Here is a 26,607-nt window from a genome sequence, read left to right on the forward strand (position 1 = left end):
ATCAGTGCGTTCAGAATTTCTTAGACCATCTGGAGCCTCTGTGAGTCTTCTATTTTCTGCAATTACCAAGGCTCCCTACAATTGTGTGACCTTTTCCCAAACAAATCGTCTATTCTAATGAGCACAGGGAAAGGGTGTCAACATTTTGATGAACAATCAATGGAAGATTCAGCCTAGACTAAGCCTATATCCTCTGTTTATAGCATTCAGAATATAATTTTATAAATGTGATTGGCACAAACCACCAAAAAGCAAAGACAAAAGTAAATAAACTAGAGTGTGGGGTTGACAGGTAGCATGCCCTAAAATATCAAAAACAAGAAAATACAACAGGAAGGAGAAAAATTGCAGGGATGTCCCCAAGATAACATACCTGAGTGAGTCTGGTTAGTGAAGGTAAACAAAACTTCCAGACAGAAATATGAAACTGTCAAAGGGGTGAATTTGAAGCAAGTAGATAGAACTTCCTATGCATCTAAGAGAGGGAATGACATAGCTAATTGTCACCCGAGCAGAAGCATTCATGGCTTGATGTTAACATTAACCAGTTTGGTCTTCTAAGTATGGAACATTGCTTTGAAATTAAGCCGTAGTTGTGGCACTGATTTCTTTCCTCATGATGCTGGGGGAAATTGCATTAGCCTTTGTGGCTTCTTTTAACATAGCATGTCACAGGAGGCTGCTTGACTTCTATGGTTTCTTTGAGTCCTAATGTTCTAGTTGTATGACCCAAACCCCAGCTATCGGTTAGCTGGTTTCCTGGTGTGTGTAAAACACCACAGCTTTCCAGACGTGCTCATGGAATCACAGCCTCCTGTCTCTCCTGACTCCTCTTAGAACCCCAGCTTCCAAAGCCCATTGCTCTAGGACATCTCTGGGTGTCTGAAGGAGGCCCCAGGCCCCAGAGAGTGAGGCTGGTTATTCTCCTCACTCTCCTCCATCCTCGTCTTGGATTCTAATGGCTCCAGAGAGCTCCTTGTGGCTGCCTGGCGTTCCTAACCTAGTTAGCTGGGAAATCAGGAAATGGAGGTGCATGCTGTCAAGGACGTCATCAGGAAAGCCTGCTTCCTTGCTCCTGGCAGGAGGGGGGTCTGGCTGGCTGGGCCTGAGCTTGCCCTTAACAGAATACTCACATCTCAAACCTTTGCCCTGCTTTTGAATCAAAATTGACCCAGCTTTATGCTTGTCACCACACTGTTCCTTCTTCCTGAATGACCCTCCCCATCCTTCTTCACCTTTTGAAAACCTGCCCATCCTTCAAGGCCTGGATCATGTCCTCTTCCTCCACTCCTCAAGCTAGATCTTGTGTCTCCATCCTCTGTGCTCTTCCAGGCTGAGAGCCCCACAACACAACGCTTAGCTCTCTGCTCTGTGTGACGTTTCATCATGGACCAAAAGTCTCCCCATGGCCAGGAAACCCTGCAACAGCAATGACCATGTTTTGGCCTCTGCGATGGATCTCAGCCCACCTCTCATGTTTCATAAATATTCACAGAGTATAGGCGAATAAAGAGCCAGGAAGTGACACCCATCCTGCCTGTATGTGAATGAGCCCTCCTTATTTATCTGTGGACATTTCTTAAGCACCTACTATGTGCTGAGCATTATGCCACATACTGGGAACACAATGCTGAATAAGGTCCTTCTCCGAGGGGTTCTCAGTCTAGTTGGTGAGACACACAAATAAACAAGGAATTCCCATACAGAAGTGCTGAGAAGGCAACCCCAACTCACAGGGGAGGTGAGGCAGAGAGAGAAGAGAGCATCATCGAGGAAGCTTCTGGCAGCTGGTGATGGTCAAGATGCTCTACACATAGAGCTCCAAGTCCTACTTCCCTCCCCTAACACCCCGGCCTGACTGTCCCTGCATGCCCTCTGCCCTCCTGCCTGCCCACACGCTCTTGGTCAGGCACGTCTTTCTTGTATATTGCAGAGAGATCTGGCCACGCTAGCTGTGGGAATGGAAAGACAAACTGAGGGAACTTGGGGAGAGAGCACCAGTTAACAGCAGATTGGCCAAGGAGACCCAATCCATCCATCACGGCTACTCCAAGTGCAGCCATGGATCAGCAGCATCAGCAGCATCCACATCCCCAGTGAGCTTGTTAGAAATGCAGATCTCAGGCCCTGCCCCAGACCTACTGAATCCAGAGGCTCCAGGTGATTATACACTTATTATTCACATTTAAAAAACACTGGTCTGACCCATGTCTTTGGAACTGCCTTCCCAGGAGCAGATTCAGGGTCCTCCTTCATAGGAAAGGGCGCTGGAGGCATGTCTCACTGTGCACAGTGTAGCAAAGAGGTTTGTCCAAATGAAATGAACACATGAGGCATCTTACTGGAGAAAAGAAGAGAGAATAGGAGGCACACAGGGGGACGGGGAGCCACCACCCTTTGCTGGACCTCAGTTTAAGTGATCAAGTGACTTACAGGTTGGTCGTTTGAGGAGAGCTGTCTTGTGTCGCCGTCAGGACGTGTCTGCTTCCTGCTAACCACTGTGTTGCTGCCCCCCAACCCAACCCCGGCCCTTCTGAGGCTTGCCCACTGGGTCCTGGCATGCAGCCCACCCTGGCCAAGGGACGTCATTGCCCCGGGACAGTGCAAAGGGAGAAACACATCTTGCTGTCATGGTTGCTGCCACCTGGCATCTCAGAAAGTCAGGGATCTACACTGGACATGGCTATAATCAGCATAATAATTGCATTTATTGAACACATACCGTGACCGGCACTGTGTTAATATTACATGTATTCTCGCTAATGATCTGGACAGTTCTACAAAGAAAGTAACTCTACCTCCTACTTAAAAGTGAACGTCTGAGGTTAAAAGAAGCAAGTGACTCACACAGACCCATGCAGATGGCAAGAGATAGGGTGGAAATTTGGAACTCAGGTCTGTTTACCCCAAAGCCTGCACTCCTTCCACTGCCCTAGCCTTCTCGACCTGGTGCACAGAGCCTCTCTGACATGGCAGATCCACGTGCTCAGTCCCGAAGTGTTGATCCTCTGCCACACAGGTGCTCCCAGGGCTGAGGAGACCTGCACGAGGGCCAGCCCCTCCCAAGAGCTTGCCCAGCCACTCCCATGGCCCTCCCGCTTAATCAGAAGCTGGCACACCAGCTTCTACCTCAGTTTCCCCACATTTTCTCAGCAGACAGCAGTAAGTGATCATTATCTCACTGGGGTTGTGAGTGCTAAAGAGATAATGACAGTAACGTGCTTGAAAGATAAAATGCAGTAACCACTGTAATTATTGCTTCGGCTGGAACCCCCTCTACCTTGTATTTGAGAGTCGGAAACGTTCTCTGTAAAGGTCTGTTGCCAAGCCCAGTGCTTGGCATTTTAGCATGGTTGCTAAATGAAAATCCTAAAGCTTGTCTAATCTCACTCCTGGTTGCCCTCCAAATCCATACTCCATCCCCCACATAAAATGGGGCAGCCATGCATTGGTTAACACTGTGGGGTCTCCTTGTGCTCTACTTCTGCACCCTTCCACAGAGCACACTACACCCTGGTTCAGGGGTAAAACAATTAATCTTTTTTTTAGTAAAACTATAGGAGCTCCAGTCATAGGGTATGGAATTACCCAGTTGGATTTTTTTCTACTAGAAACCTGAGTTAAGTTTTTGAAAAGAGGCTGTACAGAAGTGTTAATGTTAATAGCTACGGGCTGAGCTGGGTTCTGGAGGGGAGGGAGTAAGCTGTGAGAGGGGAGAGGAGACCGCCCCACACACAGATCTTTGATGTAGAGTCTTACAGTTGGCTGTGGAGATGAGACTTTAGGGTGGGCAAGAAAAGAGGAGGGTGGGCTGGTTCCCTAGAACACAGCAATCTGAGTCATTGGCTTAATGCTCTCAGAAAGAATGACCCATTGCCTCTAGCCTTTCCTGCATCTGGGCATCTCCTGCTCAGAAGCAGAGACTCTCCCAGCATCTGCCTTCCAGCACTTGGAAAAGATACAATCTCAGGGATAGGACTAGCCCTTGCTCTTCAGCACAATGCCTCCTGGTCCTTCCAGTCCACCCTACACAGATTCTCCAGCGATCTTCTCCTCTCTCCTGGGTACAGTCAGCCAACAGTGACAAGCCACTCAGAGTTTCAGGAGTATGGGGAAATATCTGCATAGGCACCAGATTGAGGTCATGAAATTCATTTTACTTATACTGCAACCTCTGCCCCAGCAATATTTCCTATCTCTAGGGGCACAAAGCTGGTTACGTCATTAACCCCTGAGAACTATCAAAGCCCATTTGGGGATTTCAATAACATTAGGATCTAGCATTCAGGGTCTGAGAGTCTCAAATCCAAAACATGAAGCCTGGTATGAGATATCTGGTGAGCTGTGGGTCCTGCTGCCTCACATTAAAGGCAGTCGAGGGACTCCTGGGTGGCTCAGTTGGTTAAATGTCTGAGTCTTGATTTCAGCTCAAGTCATGATCGAGGGGGTTGTGGGATCAAGCCCCGCATTGGGCTCTGTGCTCAGCGCAGAGTCTGGTTGAGATTCTGTCTCTTCCTCTCCCCCTCCCCCATCCTGTTCTCTCTCTCTCTCTCTCATAAATAAATCTTTTTTTTTTAAAGGCAGTCAAAAAAGAGGGGAAGGAGGTTGCATCTGAACAGACAGAGGGAAAAGGAAGTGGTTTTAGCTTAGATTGGCCTTTTATGAACTCAGAGAGTTGGTAAATAAGTAAGTTTTCAATCTTGTAGTTACTTGCCATGTACTTATTCCATGAACAGTGTGATATGTGATTAGCTGAGCATGCTGCCCAGGGTGCTGGAGAACCCAGAGGAATTTCTATATCACCCCTGAGCCACAGAAGGTTTCCTGGAAGAGACAACTGAGTAGAATTTTGAAGGACAGAGCATGATGTGTTTGGGAAAGTGCAGTGGTTTCAGGCGAGTGGAGAGAGGGACATGGATGAGCACTGGGATGGGTCTGAAAGTGGTAAGGGGGGTACAAATCATCAAGCTTTGTATGCCATGCTAAGGATCTCAGTGCTCTTTTAATGGGGAGCCAATGACAATCTGGATACAGGCGAGCAGAGAAATCAGCTTTACATCTTGGAAAATCCCCCCTGAGAGCCCTCCATAGTTGTTGGATGAGAAGGAACATAAGTTAGAAGCTATTCCAATCATTCAAGTGAGGGATGATGGTGGCTGGAACAGAGGCTCGGCCTGCACATGAGCAGAGAAGGACAGGATGGAGACATAAAGGGGGAGAAAGACAGCAGGTGGTTACTGAATATCTGGGGATGTTTTAGAAAGAGAGAGTGGCCAAAGTCCAGCGTGTGTGAGCCCATTCACTAATATAGGAAATGAGGCGAGCAGTGGGAGTTTGAGGAAACGATGATGGGTCAGTTTGGGCATGCTGAGCATGTCATTTGAGGGGTCTGTGGCCCTCCTCACAGAGAGCCCACTGAGCTCCCCGAGCAGCCCCTGCCCAGTTCTTGGGAGCCGGGAGAAGCAGGAGCAGAGCCCCACCCAGGAGCCAACACTGCACAACCAGGCAGGTTTGTTGTTTTGTGGAAACGCTGGCCACACTGAGAGGCACTGATTATCCAAGAGTGAGGGAGTGTGGGGGCCCCCCGACTCCTCAGTTGGCAGAGGCTCTTCAGTCCCCCTGGCATTTCCACCAGCTGTCCTGGACTCCTGCATGGACAGGGAGATGTCCTGCACTGGGTGTTGTGACAGTGACAGGTGACAGAGAGATAAAGTTGCCAGATAAAAAGATACCCTATTAAGATTAAAGAGTATACTTAGCATGATGAGCACCAGGTGATGTATGGAAGGAAGTGCTGAATCACTATCTTGTACACCTGAAACTAATATTACACTGTATGTTAATGGTACTAGAATTAAAATAAAAAACTTAATTAAAAAAAAAAGAACAAGAAGAACTGACCATCATCAAGCTCAGGTGTGACTGAGTGTCCAATGGCAGTAGAACCTTTTCTTAGCAGCAGGGACACAGCTGGGGTACTCGAGGTACAATGGCCTCATCTCCTTGATACCTCTTCCCCAAGGCCTAGTCACTTATTTGGGAGGGCAGTGTTTGTCTTAAATAGGAATCGTTATATTTGAATATTATTACTTTAAAGTCCTATTTTTAGTATAGCCTTGGGGGGGAAGACACCCTGTTAAATTTGAATCTCAGATAAACAACAGATTTTTTAGTGTAAGTATATCCCAAATACTACATGGGATATACTTATACAAAAAAAATTAGTCATTTTTCTGAACTTCAAATTTGTGTTCTTATTTGCTAAATCTGGCAACCCTACAAGGGGGTTAAAGAGGACCCATCTCTAGATCCTGATCCTACTAGACCCAGAAACATGCTTGTGCTGGTAGCAAAGTAAGTACTCAGGGCAGTCCTGGACAGATCTGTTGGCCTCATCATGGACTCTCCTTATCCAAAGAAGCCTGAGAACTATACATGTGTGTGTGACAGGGAATATTGATCTCCCACTAAAGGGCATCAGCGCAGTGGCCTAGCACAGTGGATGGCTCCTAAGAGACCCTCAATAAATATTTGACTAGAGATGGATGGAAAGATTCGGACTTCCGCTCCAGAAACAGAATGACCTCGGACTTTACCTATCTCGCAGCTTCGATTCCTTCATTAGTAACATGGAGATAATAACACCTTCCTACAGACCTGTTGTGAAGAGCCAATGAAATAACTCAGGTCAAGTGTCAGTGCTCCCTGCCTGCCCTGCGCCCCACCCCCTCCCCACTCTGCCAGTTCCCATCCCCCAGCCTTAACCTGTGGCCAGTGTGGATGGGAAGGAGCTTCTCATGGGTCTGGCTTCCTTATTCGGCAACCCACCTGCCTTTGGCCTCTGAGTTGGGACAATCCAGGAACCGGTGCTGCCATAAGGGAAGAGATGCGCTGACTTCAATCACTTGATTTTATTTTTTTCGTGCAGTGAGTAGAAGGTAGGGCAATCCTAAGTGTTGCTCTTCTGCCTGAGTGGGGATAAATTGTCTTTGTCATTTAATATCCATTGGCTGACAGCCTGTCACCGCCCCTCTCCAAAGGCAGCTTCTGCATGCCTTCTCAGGGAGGCCAGACTGTACCCAGGCCCAAACCCCATGAATTCAGAGAGCTGAATTCTAACCAGGTCACAAGTTACCACACAATTCCTTTTTCCTGCAAGACTTGAGAACCTTCCAAACCTTTCCCCATGTCAGGTGACCCTGGGTTCCCAGCTAGCTCAGGTTTGCAAAGGAGGATGAAACAGGTGCATCCTGCAGGGTTTGGGTCTGATTTATCATTGTCATCAGCTTCCATTCATATTCTCCTTTCAATTTTGAAATGCCCTCTGAAATGCTGCTTCCCACTAAGCTAGTCTCCATTCTTTCCCCACAATCAACACACTTATTTCTGATTCCAAGTCTGCATATCTCGTGCTATTCCCTCAGCCTGGAAATAGTCCCCTGCCCAGCACTGCCCAGGGCCTCCCACCTTCCAAGTTCCAGCTCAGGCTGGGAAATGTCCTCTGACCACTGGACCCAGAAGCCCTCAACCTGTCTCTGGGTTCCTAAAGCATGTGCGTCCCCATCATTCTCTGGGGGTCCTTAATTCAAATCTGCCTTGATTGGCAACTTCACTATTTCCTCCGAACCTCTTGTCGCCTCGACCAGATTGCAAGCTCTTGGAAGGAAAAACAGAATGTGACATTTCTTTCCTGATCCCTCAAGCCTGAGTTCATCCTAGCCTATGAGAAAGCTCTTGGTAGATGGTTAGAAGCCAAATGAGAGAATGAAGGGCCAGCACCAAGAACTGTCATCTGTCCAGAGAACTAGCATGGCTTCAAGGCTCGTGGGGAGACAAGTAAACAGACAGGGGTCCCACCCTTCCGGGATTTACAAGTTCAGGCAAACAAAGTGTCTGATAGAGAATGCAGAAGCGTTCAGAAGAACGCATAGGTGTTGATCAATAGTTAAATATCTGCTTTATGTGGAAGCAAAGGGACAAGTATATCTGGGGCCTTGGGAGAGTAAAAAGGAGAGTTGTGAATGTGAACTCGTTCGTTTAGTCAATCAACAAATGCTCTGCAGTGCCACCTGTGAATCTCAGCTCCCAGCTGTGCGCTGAGTGTGCACCATCGGAGGAGACAAGCTTTCTGCACCTTACCTCACAACCGAGTGAGCAAACACTTCCCTTTGTCCAGATAAATCCAGACAGCCTTCTTAGAAGGTTGGATTTTAAGATATGCTAGTATGGGAGGGTAGAATTAGAAAGAATGGAGAGGGAAAAGACATTTTTGGCAGGACAATCATAATAAGAAGCAATAATTTTATGGTTATCACTAGTTAACAGAGCCACAGAAGAGGCGTCCAAAGAACAAGATACTCAGAAAACACATCAGGACACTTGAAGTGGCAAAGCACAAGACATGATTAAGCCGGGGGAGTGCTGGGTTGCATACTGCATTTACTGCGGTCACACACTGGCCTTCACAGATGCCCAAGCTCCCCCTTTCACTGTCTCGCCCTGGAGCCCACCTCTGCAGTAACAAAGCTGAGTGCCCCCTCTCTTCTCCATCCTGGTGCCAAGAGGCAGGGGGAAACATGGTGTAGATGCCAGGAACCGGGGGAGTCTCGAACTGGCCGGCAGCAAGGAGCCCTGTGTGTGTCCAGCCTGGCTAGGGAGGAGATGAAGGGAGGGCTTACACCCTGGGAAAGGTTAAAGGGAAAGGAGAAAGGGCCAAGGAACTGCAGGAAGGAAACTTGGGGATCTAGGGATGAATGCACATTTTCTTTTCCTTTTAGCAGAGATCGCTCCCCTCCTGAGCAAGTCTCTTTAAAATGAAATAGAAAGACACAGTTCTGAATGGCAGCTCTGGCCTAGAGCTGGACCCCTGGAAACCACAGCCCAACTCCATCAAATTTCATTCTTTATACTTGAGCCAAAAAGCTTCCCACCAGACTTCAGCTTCAATCTTGCCCCTCCCCCTCCTCGCACAGCCCAACGCCAGTGTGTCCACGCAAACACACGCACCCCCCCGCACTGGCCTTACCTCCCTGCCCTGTGGGGCCAGGGGAAGCTGTGACGCTGTAGGCTAGTGGCCAGCCACCCCCCTTTGAGACAGTCCTGAATAATCTGGAACAGCTGGTCACCCCACGGTAGTCTGAGTGCTCCATGCATTAGGGATGCTCAGACTGTGCTGTCCTTGCACCTGGCCAGGTGGACTTCCCGAGCAGCCCCTGCCTTCTGAGCCCACCTGCCACACTGTTCTCCTGGGCTCCGCTCCTCTTCCCTGTCCCCTAGCAGAGAGGAAAGCACCAGGACAACCAATCAATCTGCTGGGCCTCGGAGAACCTGTCTTGCTGTGATGGATTTTTTAATTGGATTGTGACAAACATTTAATACCTAATAGAGCTCTTACCAGCACAGTTAATTAAGAATGTGACTAAACTAATTCGGTGGCAGCTCAGAAAGAGTGAAAGTGGGGAGAGCTTCGAGCAGGGAGTGTAGTTTGGAGAGATGGGGTGGTTGGAGCTGGGAAAGGACTATCGGGCTTGTTTTTATTTTTTTCAGGGTGAGGGATTCCAGACATATGACACAGGGATTGCATCAAGCTCCAGAGGAAGGAGCAGGATGTCGACAAGTTGCCGAGCAGCCAGGCGGACAAGGACCTCGCTTCTCAGCCTCTCGTTTGGTCCCATTGTACTCATCGGCTTGTCGCCGCCGGCTTGTTAGCAATGCCTGAGCAAACCGGGCTTTGTGGATCGTCCAAAGCTGTATAGACAACCGCCAAGGGTTACAAGCCTGCTTACTGAAACTGCCTCACAGAGGGTAGCTTGGCTCTGTGCTGCCAGCCCAGGGCCCGCAGGCCCCTTCACCCTTCTGGACCCCCAGTATCCTGCAGAGAGGAGTTGGAACACAAATATCACATTCATCACGCCCCTCGACCACACAGGTACAAGGCCAAAAGTATCGCGTGAATGTGCAGTGTACACCGCTGTCCGCCTGAGCATGTCGGGGTCGCCGCGGGTCCACCCAGCAGAAGTGTGCGCCCATGCACGTGAGACACACACAGAGATGAAATCACCACCACCAATATGCAAATACAGTGCATCACGGAACACCGGGGTGGGGGGGCACGACTGGTCAGTGGGCATCCTTCCTGTCTGCAACAGAGGCTTGTCCCCTGCCAGGCACTGCTGCTGTCCGAGCAGGGACATCCCACCGGCCTCCTGAGGTCTAAGTGCCTACTTCCCTGATAGGATGGAGCCCTAGCTCTCTGGCAGGTGGCCCCATGCATGGGAGCGGAGGGAGGGGTGTGAGGCAGGGTCCTGGGCTGGGTTCTGGGGTGAGTAGTGTCAACCATAGGGAAGGAAAGGTGCCTTGGAAACTCTGGATGCAGTTGACATGGCATCGGTTGTGGGTGGAGGCAAAAGGGAGGGCTCAGTGTCAGGGTTAACTTTCAAAGGGGGTGGAGTGGGGGGAGTATTAATCCCTGATCTGCATGGTGCCATAGTAACTGCTGGGAAGGAGAACTATTTTGAGTGTGTCTCTGTTGCAGAACAGTGGCAGGTACTGTGCTGAGCTTTACAAATGTGGGGCTTTCATATTCTGATCTTTAATGGCAGGTGATAAGATTAGGGCAAGAAAGGTATGATTTAGCAGTTCTGAGCTACTTGATATCTCACCCAGGGCTCAGCCACCATTTGTCTGCATTAATCCCATGGCAGACCGGAGGTGGGTGGGTGGGACTGAGCTACTTTCTGTCTCAGGAGAGGGAAGGCCGAGCCTCTGGAACGTCAGCTCCTGGGGGCAGGACGCAGCCCTCATGGTATCCACTGAGCTCCAGGGTTTCGAGGCCTGGGGGTGGTTAACTGGCCACTGATGGAGAAGCGGGGGCAGCTCGTAACTCCCCTGGGAGCCTCAGGATCTGCATGTGGGGCAGGCCGTGCAGACCTGGCTGTGTGCCTGCAGGGCCTCTCTCTTTGGGACTGAAACAAAGGACATGTCTCCTGATAGGACTCAGAAGAGACTAATGGTGAACACCATAGCTGGAAAGGCCAGAGGACACATTAGCAACAAACAAAACAGCTGGAAAGGAGGAAAAGCAAGCAGAAGAGGAAGTGTCCCCTCCCTCCCGTCTTTGCTTGTCTACCCTCGGTGCAAGTGAACCATTCCTTACATCTGTAGGGCACTTGCATTTCCCAGGACCTCGAACATATGTGGAAGTGTTACATACTCATGTCAGGAAAAACCCCGCGGCTTTCCAGCACACAGGGCTGCCGAGAGTTTCAGAAGTGTGGCCGGACTCCATCCGGCAAGGCCTTCTAGTGTTTCTTCTTGGCATCTTAGGTGCCTCTCTTTGATTTCCCTCCATTGCCTGCTTCCAGGAGGTGAACAAAGTGGCCCTCTTTGAAACTGTGGTTTTTCTCTTGCAGCAGAAGGTGGGAAAACTCATGCCCTTGCTGGGGCAGCTGGTCAGAGCACATCACCCCCTCTGGGCTCTGGGGTCAGGCCCTCCCCCCACCATGTCCCAGGACTTGCACTGCAGCAGAAAACCTCCCAACAGTTGCTAGACTGACTACTTGATCCATCGAGGAAAAGCCAAGGTGGCAGGGAGAGAAAGGAGTCCCAGGCAGAGCTGTGGCAGGAGGCGGAGCCTCGGGTGAGACCAACAAAGTGCATATTTCCTACATGCTGCTAAAGTGGCCTTAGCCCAGCCATTGAGCACTTTTGAACCTCGTCCATTAACTGAGAATTAAAAATCTCTGCACACCTCCCTGGATTATTGCTGGGAAGAAATCATACATAGGAAAGAGGTTTGAAAACTGTAAAGGGCTACAGAAATGAAAGATAAACAAAGATATTTTTATTAAGCACAATGAGGAAGATCAAGAGTGGCAGAGAAAGAGGAGGGGAGAACCAGAGGGTTAGGAGTAAGTGCCAGCAGAAATGAATGCTTCCCCACAGAGAAATGCATTAGGCACCTTCAAATGTTCATTCTTTTCTAGAAGATCATAAAAGAAAATCTATTCCTAATGGACATCAATTATAAGACTTAAGAGTCAGCTCGTGGCACTTGTGATTGGTAGATATCATGGCAGTTCCTTCCATTACTCCCCCAACCCCAGTCTGGTACACAAAATCTGCTCCTTTCTTACTCTCAGCCAGGCTAGAAAGGGCAGGACTAGGGATGAGGGAAGTGGAAATGAGGGAGGAACTGAGAAAAGAGAACTCTTACAGCAAATTCTATGTATTTTGTTATTGATAAAGTGGACCGTTAAAGGTCAGGGTAGAATAAGGGAGGGCTTTTTGCAGTCTTGCTTGGATGGCCCCAGCCTACACTGCTGGTGTCTGGGAACAAAGCTGCAGCACTCTTGAGGCTGGGCTCTCCCTCTCTGATGCTTGCTAGACGTTATGCATCCTCCCTGAGCCGTGGGACAGGATACCAGACCTGGCAACTAGGGCACTGGTGCAGACCCTCTGGACTATCCCATATTTACTGAACACCTACTAGGTGCTCAATGCTAGACTAGCTGGTGGAGAAGGGGAGTGACAACATTAATAGAAGATAAGATCCCCATCATCAAAATACCTACAGTTCTATTGGGTAGACGAGATGCCCCATTGCAGGTCCGTTCCATTGTGAGGTGCTGCCCTCCAGCTGTGAAGATGATGTCACAGACCGTGATCAACAAGGCATAGACTAAAGATGAGGACTGCATGCGGAGCTACTGAGGAAAGGATTGGAGTAAGGTCAGATGATTCAAAGGTTTCTTGGAAGAGGCAAGGCACAAGCAAGTAAGTGTGAGTACAGTTCCCTGGCATCTCAGCCCTGGACGGGAGGGCCGTGTGGAGACACTAGACCCTGCAGAGGGAGCAGGAAGGCCTGCATTCTGCTTCCAGGGTGTTATGGGCTCAAGTGACATGGTGTCTACAGTCCCTGCCCTCCATGAAATCAGGGAGTCCTCTACCACCATGCTCCATCTGTCAGAGCTACCCTGTGGTTGTGCAGCCTCCACCTGCACACAACTCGGCCTGAGCTCTGACAGGAGGTCCTCACCGAGAACCATATAGGCCCCCAACTGGACCTAATCACCAGCCAGCTGCCCCATCTGTATGCAGGGCACTCCCCAGCCCCAGAGTTGGTAAATAAACCAAGAGAAGTCATTTTGTCCCAAGAGATCGGGATGTCTCTTGAAATACAGAGATGCTCTGTCTTGTGCCTCCGTGGTTCCTGAGTTCATTGTTACTCTTTGGCGAGGAACAGAGCGTGGATTGAACCTGGTTCCCATCTACAGCTGAGAGTTTCAGCGAAGGCGGAGGGGGTGGAGCGGGGAGCGGGGACAGAGACAAAGATGCTCTTGGTTGCGCCCTGAAGTAATAAATGGGGCCACTAAATGAACAAGAGAGGGAGACAAAAGAGAAGCGTGGCAGGGAGGGAGTGAGAAGGCAGAGGGTGTTGAGATGGGAAAGAGGCAAGGAGAGAAAGAAATACTGACAGAGACAGAGAAGAGACGTTGGCAGGACAGCTGAAACATCCAGCCCAGGAAGGGGGAAGGGAGATGGGAAGTTAGGCAAGGAGAAAAACAGAGAGCTCCAGGCAAAGCGCTGGGGCTGTAGAAATGCAGGACAGGCAGGACAGAGCCCCAGGGAGTCAGACAACAAGCCTAGGCAGAAAAGATGCAGAGGAGGGGGACTGGCACAGAGGGGACGGGGTTGCGGGGGGGATAAGGGGGATAAAGGGACCCTGTGAGCACATGACATGGGGCCTGAGAGTGAGCACTAAAAGCCCACATGTGTCCCAGGAAAAAAGAGCAGCTTGTCTGTCTTGTGTGCATTCTTGTGTAAAGAAAGAGCATGGACCCTGGAGCAAGACCATCTGGGTTTGAATCCTGGTGCCACTAATTTCTAGTGGCGTGACCTCCAGCAAGTTAAGGAACCAATCTGACCCATTTCCCCTCTCTGCAAATGAGCATAATGTGAGTCCTACCTCCTAGGATTGTCATGAAGCCTGAAGAGTTGTTTATAGAGAGTATGGAAGCACCTAGAACAGTGCCCTGCACATAGGAAGACCTTAGGGGCTGCAGGCACGGACAGGACTGTGGGAAAAGGGTCAGCCCACTTCTATTTCACATTTATTATCTTGGGTGGACACACTTTTTGTTGTATACAATGTGAGAAGGACAGAAGAGCCCCCAGCAGTGGACCGGCCCAGCTGGCTGAGGGGAAGCCTGAACCAAGAAGGAGAAGAAAGGAGGCTCAGGTCAGTGTCATAATAACCTCTAAGGAGGCAGCGAGGAGGCCGACTTGGGGGGATGTCAGCGGGACCCAGAGGAGCCTGAGCATACGGTCTTTCACATGCTCCTCTCTCCTGCCATCCAGGGTACAGGCTTTTCCTACCTGAACTGATATGAGACTTTAGAAATGACTTCCTCTGGAAGCAAGGTGCCCACCTGCACACCTGCGGAAGACACACTCTGCTAAACCAGGTGCAGAAATGTAATGGGGGCAGAATTATAGACTTGGATGACTTTTTTTGGAAAAAAACAGGGGCAGGAGTGGGAAGTGAGGGAGGGGTATGAGGAGAAGGAGGGAAGGGACTGGAAGCTCATTCTGTTGCAGGCCCCCCATCGCCCTCCCAGGCTGGCTCCCGTGATCTTGGGGTGGGTCAAGGGTAGGAAGCTGAGGCTGACACTGTTCTCTAACCACCCTCCCTGAACAGTATATGGCTACTGCAAGAGACCCAGCAAAACCTGAGCACAGTCCTTGTACCGAGCAGGTGCTGTTTGCTAAACCTCGGTTTGTCACCAGGGATATTTCCTGAATCAGGTGAGACCCCCAGCTGCCTAAGATTGGTTTTAATCCTGAGAAAAATGTAGGAATTCAGTATCTTCAATCTCCAGTTTGCTAAACCAGGCTCTTGGTGCTGGAATGGAGCCTGGAGCAACAAACATAAGGACACGTTGAAAAAGTTAAAACGTATTAATTACTGCCAATGTTCACTTGTGGTTATGAATATTATGATCAGAGCTATCACTTACTGCAAGGCTCTCCAGGGCCCAGGTACTTTTACCCATAAACTCCTAAATCCTCCCCACCCTACAGAGCAGGAACTGGGATTCCTGTGCTCTAGACAAGACAGAGGCTCAGAGAGGTGAGTCATGCTTACACTCAGGCGGATCCAGAGCCCCTACTCTTTCCACATCTAAATCTCCCCCGTTTCCTTAGGGAGCATGGATTTCTATTAATGTCAGTTTCTCCTGAAGGCAGTACCTGCCCACCCACTCCTGCCATCTTCCCCCCTTGTAAGATGGAATGATGGGCTCTGTTGAGATTGTCCTTATGAACCAGACATGATCTGGGAACTCTGGCCCAGAGGAATAGCCTTGTTAAAGCGCCCACCCAGAGACAGAGAGACAGATGCCAGGTCTACTGCTTCCTTCCTTCCCTTCCTCGTGAGCTGCTTGGGGCTCTGCGGGGAGCAGGAGAGGGCTGTACCAGGGAGCCACCCAGGCACCTGGCACCCTTCACCCCCAGAAACCTCTACACAATCCAGACACAGTGATGGAATGACATGGCTGTAAGAAGTGAGATTCTAACTGTACAAAAGTTTAAGATCTTACTGCACCAGTAGCTAGAGCAATACAGAAAGCCCACAAAATAGTAGGGCCCCCATTTCTGTCTGCAACAAGACTCAGACTAGTCCAAACTCCTGTTTCCAGGAAGAGTGGATGAGTTTAGGGGCCAGGGGTTAGCACCAGCTGGACACGGGTCTGTATCCTGGCGACAGCTGGTCCTGCTTCTCTTTTTCTCTGTTGACATGAGCAACTTCATCCAGTGCTCAAAGGATCCTAAAATAGGTGTCTTTGTTCATTCGGGCTGCTCTAACAGAATCTCATAGACTGGGTGGCTTATAAACCCCAGAAATTTATTCCTCACAGTTCTGTAGGTGGGGAAGTCCAACATCAAGGCTTTGGCAGGTTTAGTGTCTAATGAGGGCCTGCTTCCTGCCCATAGATGCTGTCTCCTTGCTGTCCCTTCATGTGGGGTGAGGGAGCTCTGTGGGGTCTCCTTTATAAGGGCACCAGTGCCATTCAGGAGGGTTCCACTGTAGTGACCTAATCACCTCCCAAAGACCCCACCTCCTAGTACCATCACACTGAGCATTAAGATTTAACCTATGGATTTGGGAGCACACAAGTTTTCAGTCTATATCAGACACACACACACACACACACACACAGCTTATTCCCTTAAGAGAGTAAGGAACCCACAGAGGTCTAATCAAGAAAGATAATAAAATCTTGTCCTAGAAAAATCAGGTTAATACCCAGCTCCTTACAGGCGATAAGTGGCAATGTGTTACCAATACTGATTGAATTTAGTCTGGATGTGACCAACCCCACTATCTCCAAGTCAGAGCTGCTTTTGCTAGAACAGGTTTCCTCAAGGAGTGATTCTACTGCCATAACCCTCCTCCAGAAAAGACCCTGAAAGCCCCTAACGTGGCCAAGGGTGAGCTGGCAGTTGGAGCTCCTGAGCTGCCTCCGCTGTGTGTCCCCCTCCAACATGACGCGGGCATTTGTGCCCCGACACTGGACTTCCGGTCAGAGCCCGGGCCGCTTCTGTGAGGGCACCTGTCTGGCTGGCTCCCACCTCAGCCCAAATCCCTGCCTTGAGAGCTGAGGCCCAAGAGCTGGAAGGATGGTAAGAAGGGAGGAAGGAGCAAGGAACAGGCAGACCGAGGGAGGCAAGTGGCACCAGAGGAAGGGGGAAGGCACGTGAGAGCGTGTGCTGGTGTGGGTTTGGGGAAGCCCCAGGAGATCGGCTTCCAACAGTGATTAATTTAGTGAGAGAAAATAGATTCTCACTGCCAGCCACCAAGTCTACAGAAGCTGACAATGAAGCAGTCAGCTCTGTGATCAGGCAGCTCCAGTCCTGTGAGAAAGCAATTTGTGAGTTCCACACTTCTGCATCAACAGGCGAGTGATTGTGGGAGTCAGACCCCCCTTCCCTGTGGGGAAGGAGCCACCCCACTCCTGGAGAGAGAGATGCTAACTCTCCCCAGAGCCTGCCTCCTGCATTGGGAAGGATTCGGGGACCCAGAGGCGCCAGGGCTCCCGTGGACACCAATGCCTGGCTGATGGGGTCCCAGAGAATGTGGCAGTTTGGTGCGGGATGTGTGCGTGAGACTGACTCAGCCACTGGGAGAAGGCTGAAGGTCCGGCGTGAGCGTTCCATCTCCCGTCATGGCAGGCATGACATGATGGTTCATCAAAGATGAAGCCACTCATTAATTCTTTCCACAAAATGTATTGCCCTTCTGCTGTGTTTCGGGCTCTGGGTTAGGTGCTATGGTTACAAGAGTGCAGATAAAATAACTGTAGACCCTGCCCTCCCAGAACTTAGAGTTTAGTGAGGGAGACAGAAAATTAAGTGATGAATGGATTTCACTCGTCCATCCCATAATATGCACATGACTCCAAATACTCAAAGGGAACCAATTACAAGATAAGGCCCAACGCAGGATAAGACTTCAAGATCATCTAGCCCACCATCATGTAATGTATGAAGAAACTTAAGTCCAGAGAGGTTGTGTACCATGTCCAAAGTCACACAGGTAGTGGGTGCCAAGGACGAGGATTAGAACTTCCATTCCCTTTTTAACACTTTTCCTGCCATGCCACACTGCCCCAATCTGGAGAGACCCAGTAGGAATGAGGCGTATTCAACATTTCTTGAGGTGTGCTCTTTGAATCCCTGCTCTGTCAAATGCTCCATGAAAAAAGTGTTCTATTGTCAACTAGGTTGGGAAAATGCCAGCACTGTGTCTTCCTTATGGAAGTTGACATATACATGATCATATTAAAGGCTCTGAGGTCTGTGAGGAGGATCTCTGTTTATCATTGTCTAGCGCATTGTTTCCCAGACTGCTTTGTCCATGGAAGGTCCTTTACGGAATAACACATCTTAGCACCACATGCTGCCCCTCCTCAGAACTTTGGGAAGGAAATCCCAGATCACTTAAAGTTCTGTGAATTTTAGACCTTGGACCCTCCCTTGCTGGCTTTTTCCTGTTTTCTTCTTTTGTCTAGGAGTTCTGGTTCCTCCCCTCTAGGTTACATTAGATCTGGCTCCTTATTCTCTCAGACTCTCCACATTCCTGGGTATCTCTTTCCCTGGAATTCTGGGTCCCCTCTTCTCTTGGATTTTCTTCACTTTGCTCTCTCTGAATCGTGTCTGTGGACTTCTCATTTCATTCTGTCCCTCAGTAATTGATCTTCAATTTACTTCAAGCTTGCTTTTCCCGAGGTGGTCAAGGAAAGGACTCAAAACTTCACCGGTCATCTTCGTACGCATAAATCACAAATCCAATAACTGACCTGTGACCTTTCTCACCGCGATTTGCTTCTCCAGCTAACAGTTCATTCATCTATGTGAACAATACTTATTGAACACTGATGTACAAGTCACACTAAAGGCCACTTTCCCAGCAATCTCTGCCTAGTTAATTCCACTGGTTAGAGAACCGTGGGAATAAGGTTAAGTTCATGGGTTTGACCTCTTGTGGGCCCCTGAGTTTCATTCTGCCTGTGACCTTGAATCCTGGCCAATATTCTCTCAAATGTGTGCCCTTGAGCATGAAGGGGACAGAATAAAGGAATGGGGCTGGCTTGGTCTGGTTTGTGACCTTTAAAGGAAAAAAACTCTCAAAGTCCATGCCCTGGGATTGGAGGCAATGTCACGTTAAGTATGGCCAAGTGACAGTTGGTTCCTCTCTACATCAGCCATCCATATGCTTCTCCCAGTATCCCAACCATCTCTGAAAGCATCTCCCTCTGCAAAATTCCATAATTATCTCATCAGGAAATAGCTAACATTTGTCTTTTATTTCTTTTTACTCAAACAAACCTATTCTTTTTTCTATTTACTGTCTATTTCTTTATTCCCCCTGACACTGTGGTTCATATGTGTTGCTCAGAGATTTCATTTGGACCTGAAGAAATGAGAGAAATGGCCTTAAAAACATATACTGTTCAGCAGTAGGATTATCAGCAATATGGTCCCTTTTGCAAGAAACTTACTGCCCACCAGATGTGTGACTGGGTCTGAATTTTTTCTCTCTTTCTCTCTCTCCCTCTCTTTCCCTCCCCTAGCCCCCACCACCCCACTCAGAGGGTGTTCTTCCATAGGAAGACAACTCCCAGAAGTTGATTTTTATCAACCACCTAAGTTTTTTTGGAATCCTTTGGAGAATTATTTTCATGGAATGTTGCTTACTACTCCTGCTCTCCCAATACACCTGGGGACATCTAACATAGAAGACAAATAACCCTTACCCCAGAGTCATTAAGAAGTGTCATAGAAAACACTACTAAAATTTATACCAACCACTAATTTCAAAGACTATACAACACAGAGAGTCCCAACCAACCTTCGTTTGCACACTCATTCCCAGCACTCTGGATTATCCCTGTGCAGGTGTGAGAGAGCTCAGAGTATGCAGCTCCACCTGCCTGGGCCTCCCTCTCCTCTCCCTGCAGCCTTGTCTTGTCTCCTACAGCCCTGTTTGTACCTTGAGTTCCTCAAGAACCCCTCTGCCCACTCCAGGCTCTACCACCCTTCCTTCACCCCCGCATTACAGTCTTGTTACAAACGCTTCTTTTTCCGAAAGTCCAGGCCACATTAGTGCTGTCAACTCTTTCACCAACAGAAAGGAAGCTCTAATGCTATAGGCTATAGATCTATGTGCTATAATAGAGAAAGCACAGCATTCAAAATAAAGCAACATATTCTTTCCCTTCCTTTCTTTCTCCCAGGCAACCTCCAGCTTGCCTCGTCCCTGACATCAGAACCCTTCTAGACATAGGCAGATCGTGGTTAACTTCCAAATGAAACAGAGCTGTGAGATGCTGAGATCCCTCACCCCCAGGCCTCTCTCCCATGGGATGTATAGAATGATTTCTTTCTTTTTGGAAGACAACGGTGGGGACTGAAGTCCTGACAAAATCCCCTCCTCCCCTGCACTGAGAAAACAAGAGCCACAGACAATGAGAGGCAGATGCTCTTGTCAGGATCCCATGCTTCAAGCAAGATGCAGCCCATATGGCTCAGGCTGAAGACTCCCTGCCCCTCCCCATCTTCTGAAGCCAGGCCCCCCACACACCCTCCCCTCCCCCAGAACACCCTCACATCTTCCCACAAGTCGGGCGTGAACACACCAGCCATCTCAAACACCCAGAGATTTGGGGAACGTGTTAGGAAGAAATGTAAACAATACATACTAATTGCTGCTGTGACATGAGTTATAAATTAAATTAGATGGGCCAGAGTGCTGAGCTCCCCTACTCTCCCAGCTTCTACCCCTAGCGTGATGGTAGAACAAAGACAGGCATCTCAGAGAGAAGAAACCGACTCCTATGGGCAATTTTAGTATTTCAGTAACTGGGCCCTGGATGCTTTGGGCCACATCAGCCCTCCACTTTGCTCTCTGCTGGGCTTCGGGGCACTCCAGGCTGAGGCAGGGAGGAGCCTTCATCCTGGCGATGGACCAGAGTGGCCAAGCATACCTGCAGCTCATACGCCTTCCACGGGGGTTGCAGCCTTGCAGAATGAGCCTCAGAATCAGCCCTGCCTTTGAGAAGTGCCCTGGAGGAAAATAATGGTGAGCTTTCTAATTAACTCTGACGAGGCTTGCCATCATCCCCTTTTGTGTGGCTGCTCAAGAGGGGACCAGGAGCAAAGCAGAAGCTAAATGGACATTAGATGCTTAGATGAAGGAATGAAGGAATGAAGATGAGAATGAGAATGAGTGAAATTGTTGGAGGTTCCAAATGCCTCTTCTCTTTGCAGACACAAGGTTTGTTTGGTTTTGTTCACTGAGCAGAGGGAGGTAGGAGGAAATGGCAGCTCCACTGGGTGGGTCTGGAGGCCTTGCCTTTGCCACAAGCAATGCTTAAAGCTGGCTGACCTGAGCAGAATCCAGAGGCAGGACTGAGGGTTTGCTCTCATGTTGTGAAGTCAGAGGGGCGTGGGGACCAGGCCCTGTTTCCGTTAGTTTTTTCCAGTAACTCCTTGCCCACATGCTAGTTCTGAGTTGCTGGTATTCTCTCCTTTCTGTCCCCCTCAGAAAGAGTTGTTTCCATGCCACGGGCCAAGGCTGCATCTTCTGTGACAGCAGCCAGAGACAACGTTGTTGAAGTCTCTACATTCATTCAACAAACATCAGCAAGTAACCTCTGTGTGCGTGGCATTGTGCTGGGCTCTGGGGAGCCTGAGATGAACACAGTTATTGAGCTCAAGGGGCTCACAGTCTAGTAGCAACATGGCAAGCAAACAGATAATTATAGATCTGGGCCCCCTGCAGGCCTCACAGCCCAAGGTCTCCATGGCACCATCGGGGACCTTGCCACCAACAGTAAGTGAAAGCCCACAGAGGACCAGAGGCCTGATCCAGATCCACAGCTTCTCAGAGACCTTCTCCTGGCCCCTGCCTGGGGCCCTTTGCCCCCCACCAGGCTCTGCAGCCCCTTGGCCACCCGGGGTGACCCAAAACAGTGCCCCTGTGCCTCTCTGTTACCTCCCTTCTATCTAAAACATGCCACAAAGAACTCCTCTTTCCACAGGGACACCAGAGAGCATGGCCAAATATCTTCTTGGCCTACCTTGGTTTTCTTCCATTGTTTTCGTCAATATAAATCCAAGGTGCCAAATACCTCTTAGATGGGAGGCCTGTAGTCTGCCAGGGAGGGAAACCACACTGGGAGTAGGGCCATTTGCATGCTTTCATTAAAGCAGACTCTTGCTAGCCAAGCTGCCAGCTCCCCTGAATGCGTGTCTTCCTGGGGTGATAGAGAATCAATTGGCTTGATGCAACTTCTGGATCCTTGTTACAGTCCTGGCTTAGCTCCCCTGGAGGCCCTCAGACAGACATCAATAACCTTGCCTCTCATTGCCTTTATCAGCCTCGATCTGGTCCCATTAGAATGCGCCAATATTTATGTACATTTTAACAGCGCTGCCAACAGCAGCATTGCAACAGGGTGGCCGGCCAGGGGGAGTGAGGGAAAGCTGCAGGCTGTGTTTTCTCTCCCTTGCCCTGCCTTTGTTCAGTCCAGAGGCAGAAAGCCCCTCTCTGCCCAAGCCCTTACCTCAGTAGCCTTTGCTACCCAGAGGTTCAATATTAATTAAAATAAGTAATATCTGTTGGGGATCCATATGGTCAAGGGATACTGTTTCATATGCATTCGTTATCTCAAGCAATCATCTCAAAATTCAGCAGGGTAAGTAGTATTGCTATTTAACAGATGAATAAATCAAGGCTCAGAGTAGTTGAAAAGTAAGCTCAAGGTTGTACAGCTATAACCAGGGTTACGGGAAGGGTAACAAGGTCACACAGGAAGAACCAGGGTTTTAGTTAATGTCTAGACGCAAACACTGTATACTTTTACTCAATTACGCTGCCTGGTGTTCTTTAAGTTAAATAAATGTAATAAATATTTATTGAATACCTACTATGTTCCGGGTGCCACCACAGGTGGAGGATACTGAAGTAACAAACAAGGACATTGTTAGACAATAAATGCATCCCCAAGAAAGTCTTTCCTGGCAATAAGTATGTGAAAAGAGTTAAAAGTGAGTGACTGGGTGCCACTTTCAGATGAAGTGACAAGAAAGTCCTCTTGAGGGGTGACATTCATACTGAGTCATGAAGAGCAAGGAGAAGCTGCCACGTGACCCTCAGGAGGCACAGTTGTTGATCCTAGTGTAGGAACAAGCTGGGTGGGTATGAGGAAGGGAGGGAAGACCAGAGTGGCTGAAACCTAGCAGGTGAGGGGGTGAGAGGTGGAAGACATGAGAGGGGAGAGGGGTGCAGAGCCGGAGCCTCTTGGCTTGTGCGCCAGAGGAAGCCATTGTGTTTTACTTTCATTGTGATAAGAAGTCCTTGGATGTTATCTGATATAATTTCTTAAAGTTCCCTCTGGCTCTGTGTGGAGAAGGGTTGGAGAGGAACAAAAGGAGAACCAGGTGGACTTAGTTAGAAGGCTGCTATGATAGTCACTTAGGGAAGGGTGGAGTCACTGAAGGAAGGAGAGAAATGAACATGTGCTAGATAGGTTAAAGAAGTAGGGCAAATTGACTGGCTGATGGGTTGGAGATGAAGTGTGAGAGAGAGAAGAATTGAGAAAGTCTCTCAGATTTCAAAATGGAACAATTTGGTGAATCATGGTGTCATTTGTTAGAATCTGGAGGGAGGGTTGGATGAGGAGTCAGGAGTTCTGTTTGAGCCATTTTCAGTCTAGATGTTAATTAAACATGCATGTAAGTTGTTGGCTATCACCATGGAGAATGTATAGCTATAGATGGGAAGGGATCCAGTTCTATCCCTGCCACACCTTAATATTCAGAGGCAGAGCAGAGGAAGAGAAGACAGAGAAAGAGAGGCCAGTAGGGTAGGAAGAAAACCTGGGGGATGTGGTGTCTGGGAAGTAGAGATATTAAAGCATTTCAAAGTGATGATGATGATGATGATGATGATGGTGATGATGATGATGTGATGGGATGATGATAATGGTGGTGATGATGATGATGGTGCTGATGGTGGTGGTGATGATGATGATAGAAGGAGGAGGAAGGAGACATTGTTATTCTCCCCATTTAAAGGTGATACAACTCAGGCTCAGAGAAAGTACTTAAAAGTGAAATAGCTGCTCTTTCTTCCCCTTGTGTTCATTGAATAAGCAATGCCCAGTTCCTTCTTTCTGTGCCCTACAAATCAGCTTCTGTGCCTCAAACAAGTCCTGACTGAGTTCTCCAGAGGTCCTGTCCTTTTTCAGCCCCGAACTTGGTTTATTAATCTCTTTGTCGGTTTCAATGCTCAGATCAGGGAAAATCTGCTAGCTTAGCCGACAGACAAGCAGTCTGCAGCTGTGGAGGGCAATCAGGTTTCCTATTTTGCTCTATTCTCCAACACAAACCTTTCTCCAGGCTCAGTCTCTCACTGGCAGCTAAACACATCGTATGGTAGTCAGCCACCCCTTGCCACCTAAAATTGCTCCACATCCTTCCTCGAGACCTCATCCAATTCTTACCTCCTCTGAGGGGGTTTCCCTGAGACACCTACCCATATTCATCGCTACAGTCCCTCAGAAATTATTCCATATATAATTAATTTTCATTCCTAATTATGTTCAATTTTGCGCTTCTTATTGGCAAAGTAGTTGGGTTCCTGTGACATACTTCACAGTCAAAAACGTCATTACCAGAGGTGAAAGCAACAATGAAAGGAGAGAAATGTGTCCCTGGGTGTCAGAAAAGAAAGAAAAAATTATCTTAGATGCCAATTAACCTCGGGGAATAGACATGCAAGAGCAAGGGGCATCAGGAAGACCTGGGATGAAGGAGCAAGGGCGAACGTGGCTAGGGAGGAACACTCCAGGTCCTGGAAAAGACCCTGGCTCTCTACCACCAACAGTGCTTGGAACGTGATCTTGTGCAGCTAGCCATGGCCCTGGCCAGCCCTCCAGAAAGGAGCAGGTGCCATCTGGGAAGTGAGGACGACTACAGCATCTACTCTGACCCATTCTTGTCACATCTGTCTGAAATGGACCACATACTTCTGCACGTGGAACCTTCCCCAGCAATGGTAATATAATTTAAGAGTGCTCCAAGTTCCCTTCACCAATCTTCCCAACTGCTTAGAGTATGAAATTTGTGCACTTGAAGAATAAAGCTTTCAATTTTGCAACTATAAACAAGTGGGCTTATTTTCATAAGTACAGTTGAGGGAACGCAGTGGGGAAAGGTGAGTCACACCAAGGGGTAAGCAGGTGTAAGGAGTGTGGAAGTGGCCAGATGAGACTCTGCTCTGAATGGAATCATAAGAGGGGTAGGGGAGTGGAAGGTCTCATTAAAAGGGCAGCAGGAGACATGGGAAGAAGTGTCATGAATTCCATAAACTCCAAGGTTAAGCTCTCATTTCCTCTAATGTATGCAGAAAAACAAGGTAAAGAGAGATTTATTACTTTGCACTGCTCTGTGCACTTATGCGGCCCTGCAGAGCCATCACCATAAGTGGGGAGACCTACATCAGTCCTGCTTCATGGAATTCTGAAGACTGTTCATTCATTCACTCAACAAGTATGTACTGCACATCTATTACATGCAAACACCATTCTAGGTGCTTGCAAAAAGTCATTGAACAAAACACACACAGACCCCTGCACTTGGGATGCTAACATTCAAGTAATGAGACTCAGACAATAAGCTACAAACATGATGAACAGTAAAGTATGTGAGATGTTAGAGGAAATGAGAGCAGAGTCTGTAAAAGAGATGCTCTTTCCCTAAGTATGTATCCTAAACACTGCATCATCATGTACAATCTCATTTTGTTCCCTATTATCAGAAGTTGCCACACTGCTCACTTCTCTTATTCCACCAAGTACCCTCCTCCGCCCATAACTTGTATTATGCACCTATCAGTCCCAGAGAAGGTGCTCAATCACAAGTGTGACATTGAATTAGTCATCCTAGTTTGGGAGCACAAATTCTGTTCCCTGAGAGAAATCCTGTTTAGAGATTATCTGTTTACCCTAGAGTCCCTTTTCCACAGACCCTGTGTCTTCTGAGACTGTTCTGGGAAATGTGGTTATCCAAGGAGGGTTGGTCTAACTTGGGAAGAAAAGAGAAAATCGCATTCCTATTACAACTGCTTTCCATTCTTCTTCTGCTTGGGTCTTCCAGGAGCCCCATCTCCACCCCTCACCCATAGTGACTCCTTCTCTTAGTTATTCCTGACCCAGAAACAGAGATGGGGGATGAGGCAAACACTGCACCCTTACCTGTGTCCCACAGGTGACTGTTCTAAAATTTACCATATAAAAGATCTGAGTATGCTCTGATTTCATCTCCCTTCCAGCCCATGTGCACACATGCATGAAATGGAGAAACCAACATCCCTCCACGTGCCCAGCACTGGGGTGATGGGCAGAAACACTCTCAGATGATAAGATCATGAACCATGCTGAAGTGCACTCGGACTGCTCTCTTGCCCTTCACTTATTCTTATATGTATTATATCAAGTTCTGTAAAGACACAGTTAAGCCATACTTTCAAATTCAGTGTATGTGGAAAGTAGAGGAGTAGGCTCAAAAATCCAGTGTGTGTATGGACCAGAGCTCTTTTCACACTTGGCCCCAGGCCCCTTTCTCTTCTCGCTCATGCCTGGTTCCAGTCCAGTCTCACACGTGTACTCTCCTCAGATACCACCTCTCTGTTGCAATACAGACCTCACTGTGCCTTACAACTGAGTATCTCACAGCATCCCAAGGGGTGTCCCTACATGGGTCACTACCAGGTATCTCAACACCATACAACTATTACAAACTCAAAACCCTCCTACCACCACCTCCAAGCCTGGACCTCTTCCATCATCAGCAATAGTTTCACCATCATCCAGGGTACAAGCTGGAATTGCAAGCATCATCATTGACTCTCCCTTGTTCTCACCCTCATATTCAATTTATCTTGAATCTACCAACTCCCATTGTCTCTGTGGCCACCACCTTCATCCCAACACCCATCCCATCTCACTTGAAGCACTAAAGATCTCCAGTTAATTTTCACTC

At 48.6% G+C, this 26,607-nt stretch overlaps 1 protein-coding gene and 1 long non-coding RNA gene across 2 annotated transcripts in view; both read right to left on the bottom strand.

The window, feature by feature from the left end:
* Window positions 1-26,607, bottom strand: part of TNR (tenascin R) — a 406,540-nt gene that overhangs the window by 326,825 nt on the left and 53,108 nt on the right. The window lies entirely within an intron of this gene.
* On the bottom strand, window positions 2,231-6,846 carry LOC144382491 (uncharacterized). Its single transcript, XR_013449488.1, has 3 exons — window positions 6,829-6,846; window positions 6,597-6,657; window positions 2,231-2,341 (listed from the first exon to the last, which is right to left on the bottom strand). It is a non-coding gene; the product is annotated as an uncharacterized LOC144382491 (long non-coding RNA).

This window comes from Halichoerus grypus, chromosome 7 (assembly GCF_964656455.1).
Source record: "Halichoerus grypus chromosome 7, mHalGry1.hap1.1, whole genome shotgun sequence".
NCBI classification, from domain to species: Eukaryota; Metazoa; Chordata; class Mammalia; order Carnivora; family Phocidae; genus Halichoerus; species Halichoerus grypus.